The 8,754-nt window shown below is 44.4% G+C and overlaps 1 protein-coding gene across 2 annotated transcripts in view; it reads left to right on the top strand.

The window, feature by feature from the left end:
* Nucleotides 1-2,876: 2,876 nt before the first annotated feature.
* prr36a (proline rich 36a) overlaps nt 2,877-8,754 on the top strand; it is a 46,501-nt gene continuing 40,623 nt past the window's right edge. For both annotated transcript variants that reach the window (XR_006757977.1, XM_014131394.2), the window contains exon 1: nt 2,877-3,231. The gene's annotated coding sequence lies outside the window, so the exon portion shown is untranslated. The remainder of the gene's footprint in view (nt 3,232-8,754) is intronic.

Raw genomic sequence — 8,754 nt, 5'->3', positions numbered from 1 at the left:
AGTTGGTGGCACCTTAATTGGGGACAACGGGGCTCGTGGTAATGTTTGGAGCGGAATTAGTGGAATGGTATCAAACACATGTTTTTGATGCCATTCCATTTGCTCCGTTCCGGACGCTATTATGAGGCGTCCTCCCCTCAGCAGCCTCCACTGCTAATGTACCTTTCCTAAGCAGCCTTTGGCAGCTGATGCAACACATCATTCCTTCCAGTCCACTAAACCTAATATCATCATCCATTATGTACTGACCTGGCTGCCCATCCTTTAGCTGAGCTGTTGGCCCATGTCCATCTCAGTGACTCACTCTTTGTTCTTGCTCTCTAATAGTCTACAGGGTATGTGCACACCACTTGATGCTGGCGATGAGTTTTTATTCTTTTTCTCCACACCAAATACAAACACACACATAGGAACAACGACTTAAAGACGCACACAAACGACAACTACCATCTCCTCTGCCAGACCCGCGTGGTCTCGCCTCCATCCCTAGTGCCTGCATTATTGTTTGCCACTTGGCCTTAAATTGTACCAATTAGATTTTGTTTCTCAATATTTCAATAATAAATCATTCGATTTTTCCCTTGTGTTAACGATGGCGGATTGATTTCCACGTTTTTAAGTATAGGTTTTTTTCAAGACGAGAAGAGAATCGTCCAGCCCATTGAGGATTTCACTACACCCCCATATTGTTTTTCCATTTAACCTTTATTCATACAGGTTATTTTCATTGAAATATGCCTTTTGCACTAGAGACCTGTAATGACCTGAGGATATGCTTGTAGTTGTAACATGGTGCCCTCAATACATAATGACTACTCTGAGGTAATGGTCTACAATCTGAAGTTTCAATGGGTCGGTAAGGTGTGGTGTTTGTGGCGTTGTTATTTCTATAGTATTTCAATTGTGGTTTGATAATGTGTTCCAGTGTGTCAAAGGTGGCCTCACATTTCCAGACTGCCGAACAACGATGACCGAGAGAAGCTACTGTAGTAAAGGGGTGACGCGCTAGGCTTCCATGATCTTTTCAGATGAGGTTCCCTCTAACCGTTGTCGTGGTGGACCAAATACTTCGTACCCAGGCCAGAAATGTACCACCATGACACTTTTCTTCAGCGTGTGTGTGTGTGTGTATGTGTGTGTGTGTGTGTGTGTGTGTGTGTGTGTGTGTGTGTGTGTGTGTGTGTGTGTGTGTGTGTGTGTGTGTGTGTGTGTGTGTGTGCTGGTCTGTTTGTCTGTCTGTATATCTGCCGGTCTCTGTCTGTCTGTTAGCCTCTCTGTATGTGTGTGGGCTTGCATGGTTGTTTGCTCTGTGCCATGGGCAGCGTATGCAGCTGTACCTGGAGCTGCATACACAAAGTATGTCCGGGGTTAGTGTTGTTTTGGCAGATGGTTAAAACAACAAGACCACACTGGAAGACTGGGCCAATAAGACAAACAGGGGGATGAAAGAAACCCCTTTGGTTTAACAATTAATCCCTGTTCCATTGCCACAGGCTTTCCCATAGAGACCAATACTGAGCCACACCCTTATAGGACAACATTACAGAGCATTGAGGTGGGTGGGCAGAACCAGGAAGTGACTGGATTTAGTGGTTTTACTAACAACCCAATTAAGGATCTTAGTTTGCGGCCGAATACACACACATACTATAAAAGCTACGGCGTCAGGGAGAGGCTCTCGGTTCCCCATTCTCTGCAATAGGCCCTATACGATAGGAAAGGCTGACAGGCTGCAGATGTAACAATTAGCAAAGCCCTGTGATTAGCTGAGACAGACAGAGGGCTTAGACAAACGGAACCGTATGAGTCACCCGCTTCCACACACACTATAATGAGGCGAGGTAAACACACACACACTGTAAGAAAGGCAGTTTGAATGGTGAGGATCCCTATGTCTACATCTTTCACATCACTCTAGTCCAGAGTGAATGCATCACGTCTGTTTCCAGTCTAACCCTCTCCTCTCCTGGCACTGTGAGTTGGGACTTTTCTTTGCCCAAAGCCTCCTCTTTCATTCGTTCTTCTTTGTCGCCTTGCTGTATAACAAACTAGTTGATGTCCGATTTCTTGGCCCGATTCAGTCTCTTTCAGTCTCCTTCTGTCAATCTCATAGTCTTTGTATGTTCCTCGTCTTTTCATGGATTCCTATTGTAAAGCCAGCAGCTGCAACTGAAGGAACAAAAACAAGCTGCCACTCCCATTGTGGGTGCCATGCCGCAAAGTAGCTGAGGCTGTGCATCTTCATAAGCACCATAAACAGATGCACCTTATCGTCGCTGTCTGATGAAAACATCTCCAGAACAGAAACTTTTCAGGAAATGTATAAAATGACCATGTTTTCCCATTAACGAACATACCAATTATTAAACTTCAGAAGCTATTTGGAATAAATGTTGATGGTCCTAGAGTTCTGAAATGTTCAGAGCACATTGAGTTTACTGCTTTTCAAAAACTGAGTTACAAGGTTTTCATCAGACAGTGACATTATGCTAATAAATAAGACAGGACTGTGAACAATGCCTTTCTCAGTTGAATAAATATGCCTATTCTTCATTGATATCAAGAAACTATCAATTGCATTCAAATCGAATTTTGAACCAACTGAAACTGAAACCTTGACAGACTATTGTGTGTACATACTTATGTAGCCTAGCCTATTTGTTTGGCCTTACAGGCATCCAGTGTAGGCCTGCAGTAGTTTAAATATGAGCCATGCAGCTGGATTTTGGAAGTTCATACACAGAGTATGAGTGAGGGGGGTGAGGGATGGGGCAAGGCACTCTCGCACACAGAAAATAAAAGGAGGGGCAGTGGTTTAGCATATGACATCATCCCTATTTTAAATAAACCTCAGGCCATGTTCTTCATTGGTTCCTAGCTGGAGAAATCGATTTTTTTGGGGGCATGCTTCTCCTTCAATTTCACCCTCGCTCGACTATGTGGCAACTCAACTCATTCTTCATCTTGAGAGTGGTCTGCTTCTGTGGTCCAAAGAACGTTAGTAAAGGAGGGATGCACGTCGTTTGAACAAGTCAAATGAATCTACAGCTTCATTGTGAAGCTTTACAGTAAAGGGAGCCAGCTGCACGCTTGATTGTTTGTCCTCTAAATTTATAACGTCTGCGTCGACATATTTGGTCTGTTTTTGTCCAGCCAGCGAGGAAGTAGCCTACGACTGTCCCTGAAAGAATTTAGGGGAAACGTTGCGAAGCGTGCCTCGACATTCTTACGGTGAGTGGGAATTGATACATTGTAGCACCAGCCAGCAAACGTCTTGCAAAAAAAAATATTTCTTGACTACATTGTTGCAATTTCGGCGTATTTGATAATTTTCTGTTAATTCATGCTGATTTCGCGTTAAACAATGGCTACTACTTTATCCAAACAAAGCTCACGAAATTACACAGATCAAACGTTCGTTGTTGAAAGCCCATGTTTTCTAACTGGATTTGATGTGATGCCTACAACGTCGGTGGAGAGTTTGGGCGATGGTTTCCTTTCCCTAGAACAGCCTTGTCAAGGCGCATTAAGTGACTGGACACACTGTATATGTAGCCTATATGTTAATTTAATCAATTTATTGACTAACCTCGGCACCAAACTTCCCCCTATTATGCCCCAGCTCCGACTCTCATTGTTCTGAGAATGAGGGCCGCAAATGGCTACTGCAAAACCCTGGGTTAATTTACCCTTCATGATTATGTCCTGAGATTTGGGCTTCGCTAAATTCTGTGGCTCGCTGGTAAACTCTGCTATGAAACGGCGTTTTCTATCGATTGATAGCCCAATCGAAAGTGCATCCTTTACTGTTCTTTTATCGATATATATGAGAGAGAGTAACATGTAGTCTAAATGTCTTTGTTGGTTACATTGCTGAATCAATATCACATTATACACACCATTAACATCCAGCTGAAAATCTAATGTGAGCAAAATTGATAGAGAAGCATATAGGCCTGCGCCTGCCCATCACAATTTCCCTACCACAAGAAGATGTTGAGTTACTTTTTACACCAACAGCACGTCAGTGAAAACGGGAGTGTCTGTCTGGCGCATCTCCAGGTCTGGAGATGGCTGCTAGATTATACTGCTCACCAAGATTCACATCGCTGTCTGTTTTCATACTCACACCTACACATCCAGAGATATCACCCATGACAACAGACTGAGACCGGGCAGAGCTAGAGGGAGAGTTCAGAAGCATCAGATGGCTATGTCAGATCCCAGTGACACTGTCATCTGGGTTTTGGCTCCAGATACATAATCCGTATTGGGGCACATGCATTCCACATGCCAACGAATGCTATCCCACCTGCCCCATCTCAATGTCACTGATTGGGGGTCAACAGAAGTCTATGAAACACTGATTCTTGACCAGATTTCGAACAGCGTCAGTCTGGTCATGTCTGCTGTTGTCATCAATTGTTCTGTATTGGATAACAGACCTCTTATCAGTGATCAAGTGTTATCTTTCAATTTGAAAGAAAGTGCTAATTGTGTTAAATTGTCATTTGATTTCTTAAAGGAGACATGACTGTTTTCCTTTTGTTAATGTGGTGAATGTGATCTTGTTTGGTTTTTGGATTTTGTTGTAGGGGTGTGTGTTATATCCGTTTCAGGGTGTCACATTGACTGAGAGGTTACGTTGCTGCAGGGGTTTGACAGTGACACCCTCTCGCCCGCCCTGAGTGGGGAGTGTATGTCCTCGCTGAGCAGTGACCTCTCAGGCAACCCTCTGAGTGTGAATTATCACTGCAGGGGTGTGAAACCATCTCTCTCACTGATGCCTATGGCAGCCTGGGCTCCTAATAAGTTCACAAGATCAGGGGTGTCAAACATGCAGTCCGGGAGGGGGGTCCAATCTGGCCCGCGGATGCTCTTATTATTCTATATTTTTAAATATACTTTAAAATGACTAAAATCAAATCAACTGTCAATTATAATGGACCCACATTCAAACAGTTTCTTGAATGTGTCCAGCTCACTAATAATCACCTCCATGTCAGGGTGCATTGTGTCCAGCTCACTAATAATCACCTCCATGTCAGGGTGCATTGTGTCCAGCTCACTAATAATCACCTCCATGTCAGGGTGCATTGTGTCCAGCTCACTAATAATCACCTCCATGTCAGGGTGCATTGTGTCCAGCTCACTAATAATCACCTCCATGTCAGGGTGCATTGTGTCCAGCTCACTAATAATCACCTCCATGTCAGGGTGCATTGTGTCCAGCTCACTAATAATCACCTCCATGTCAGGGTGCATTGAAAATTCCAGAAACGATAGATGGAGGACAATATTTTGCTTATTTTTTTTAATATAACAAATTCTGTGCGGCCTGCCCTGGGTGAAAAATGACTTTGATACCCCGGTTTAAGATAATAACACTTCCCCTGTACGGTCGCCACTTCTTCTGTCCTCATCCTAAACCTCTGCAGTAGTCAGTGACTAGAGTCTGGTTTCAATTATGGGCTCTTTTGGCATAGAGGAACTATATCACACTACGTCAGTAAAGGGGAAAAATTCAAGGGACTTTCCCAACAAATTACAGGGTGGACGTAACAGAACGTTGCAATTCAAAACCAAAGTTTTCAGGCAAAACCTTTGCAGTGGTTTTGCAGGAAGTTGATGCGTTGGACTAGTAACCGAAAGGTTGCTGGATCGAATCCCAGAGCTGACGAGGTAAAAATCTGTCGTTCTGCCCCTGAACAAGGCAGTTAACCCACTGTTCCTATGTCGTCATTGAAAATAAGAATTTGTTCTTAACTGACTTGCCTAGTTAAATAAAGGTTGTTTAAAAATAAAATTAAAAAAAACCTAGCCACTAGCGAAATGCACTCCTTTAAAATAACCTCTGATCTCCATCTTGCTAGCCAGTATTTTTTTAAAGCGGATAAAGTAGTGATAGTTTGCCTATGCCACTACTTTTGTCTATGGTTGGGTTGACGAGACTACCCTACGTGCAGGTTTAGGATCAGTATTACCAACCCTAAAATCATCTTTATCGCTGTAGTTATTGAAAGAGAACTGACCTTAGATCAGCCTCGTAGAACTAACGTTCTTTCTACGAGAGTCATGTAACATGATTTACCGTAATTTCCAGACTATTAAGCGCACCTGAATATAAGCCGCACCCACTGAATTTAAATGTTTTATTTATTTTGAACATAAATAAACCGCACATGTCTATAAGCCGCAGGTTGCCTACCGGTACATTAAACAAATTAACTTTACACAGGCTTTAACGAAACACGGCTTGGAACAAAAATAAATAGGCTTTAACGAAACACGGCTTGTAACAAAAAATAAAAAATTAGCAGTAAGCTTTAGTTTTTTTTGCACTGAGTCAATTCCTCACGCTGCTGTTTCCAACGTCTTATCATCGACTCATTAAGACCAAGCCCCCGTGCAGCAGCTCTATTTCCTTTTCCAACAGCCAGATCAATCGCCTTCAACTTGAAAGCTGCATCATATGCATTTCTCCGTGTCTTTGCCATGATGAGGGTGACAAAATGACTACCGTAATCAGAATGATGGGAAGTTTGAGAGCGCTCAACTTAATCTAAACAGTAAACAAAAAAGTTGTTTGACCTTAACCCGTTCGGCAATTTCATTGGTCTAATGAAAGCTTCATGCTGCCAAAAAACTGAGCACGTCACAGAATGTGTTTTTTTGAAAGCGGGAAAAATCCATATTAGCCGTGTCATTGTTTAAGCCGCGAGGTTCAAAGCCTGGGGAAAAAGTTGAGGCTTATAGTCCGGAATTTACGGTAGCACCCAAATAGTCTTGGAATGTAAATGCACTGGTGCACTTCAAATGGTTCCTCTCCTGTAGTCTGGACTCCCTTGTTAGTCAGCATGGTGCCCTATGGGGCAGCTGCAGTTGTCTATTTTAGGTAAGACTCACAGAAATACAGGTGGTTGTCAATGCATTGTTTCCGATCGCGTGACCAGACCGCTGCTTCAATTGGATACAGCCGTAAAACTCTTATCTGAGTTATTTCTTTGGGTGCCTTCAACAAATTCACTTAAATAATAGTCTTGGGAGTGTGGGTGTCACAAAAGTGTGCTGTTGACTCAAATGGCTTTCCACTTGTATGGTTGCTTAATGCAACCTTATTTGCACTGGTTATTGTTGGGGCCATGTGAAAGCATCGACGCAACAGCTGCTGAGATATTACGCAATGCATGTCAAGGTCACTGGGCTCAAATCCATTTTCTTTGCCCTGCGTAGTGAGCAGATGATATAATACCTAATTACACACACCCTGACGAGACTAGCTATTATCTACCTTATCAACTGCCATAAAATCCCTCAATTTGCTGTATTACGTATGGCACACATCTGCCGTGAAATACAATTACAGTAGGTTTCATCATGCATTCTCTCAGTGGTTTCTACGGTGTCTCAGTAAGTCGGCCCCAAATATAGGGAGTAGGGTACTATTTGGGACGCAGACACGGTCTCCAGTCTGGAAGGGCTGCTGCCGGCTGTCCCGTGGGAAGCTGTGGTTGTGCTGCTGTAGCGCTTGCCACTGTGGTGGTCTGTGCCTTGGCATTCAGCGTTCTCTTTATTAGCCACGACGCAATGGACACCCACTGCTTTTAGACTCTGTGGCTGCCTGGCGTTGTGAAATGTGGCTCTGTGCTCTGCTGTGAGCCAAAGTGTTCAGCACATTCAGGAATCTAGTTTGGTCAGATCCTGTGTGTTACGGTCTGACCTTAAGATGCCTGCTCAAAGAATTATTAAGTCCACTTATTTAAAATGTTTCCTATGAGGCTTCATTCAAATCTATTCGCACTGTATCTCTACCGATGGGCTTTAGCCATATCTGGTTTGTTTTAATGGGGTGCTTTGGGACAAGGTTTGATTTGTGGTTAGGCGTTGACCCCAAGGTTTGAGGTGTGTGTATGACGGCCCTTGCTGTCTGTGTTGTGGCTGGTTACACACATCCTGTTTTGCTCTGGTCTGCCTCTCGACCCATGAGTAACCTAGGTCTGTGTGTTCAGTAATAGAGCCATGGTGTGTGTGCCCCCAAGTGCGTGGCAGCCAGGCAGGCGTGATGGGGTCAGTCCATCTGGCCTGGGCTCACCCTGGCTGCTCATAGCCCTGGTAACTGATCTGGCCCTGAGTCAGCAGCACCACAGAGCACAGCTACTTTCCAATATTGACTTTCTTCCTGATCCAAAGAGAGGAGCGGCCCTGTAGCCATCCCACTGTCAGCCTCACCCTCCCCATCCCTACAAAGCCTGGTGTCCCTGGTCTGTCATGGCTTTATCTCAATTAGTCTTTCAGTGATTCCCTGCAACCTATCCCCTTGCCTCCTTCGCAAACCCCTCAGACCTTCTCCAATGGGGTTTGAGAAGATGTGAGGTATCAAGGATTTATGAATTTAGAGCCCTGGTGTCCCAGGCCTGGTTGTTCTCGTGGGATTTTGGCCAAAATCAAGCATGCCAGCTGCTACCCCTGTCCCCCTGCCCTGACTAAACTAATCCATATGCCCCTCTATGCCCCAGGACAAAGGGGGCTCAGTGGGCACAGGGGCAGACAATGGGCCCTGTCTGTTACCTTTTAATCCTCAGATTACCCACTGACAACCAGCACACACACCTCCCCTCTGCCATCTCCCACCCTGCGAGAACATTCAGCCTCATTCGTGTCTTGACGAGACCCCCAGACCAAACCTGGCTCAGTGCTGCTTTGAACCTGGTCCAGTTTAACCAGATTGTGCTAGCCTCGAGTCTATTCCCTTCT

Source organism: Salmo salar, chromosome ssa12 (assembly GCF_905237065.1).
Source record: "Salmo salar chromosome ssa12, Ssal_v3.1, whole genome shotgun sequence".
NCBI lineage: Eukaryota > Metazoa > Chordata > Actinopteri > Salmoniformes > Salmonidae > Salmo > Salmo salar.
Note: the sequence above shows the minus strand (reverse complement) of the source record. Positions and strands in the feature narration are given on the sequence as shown.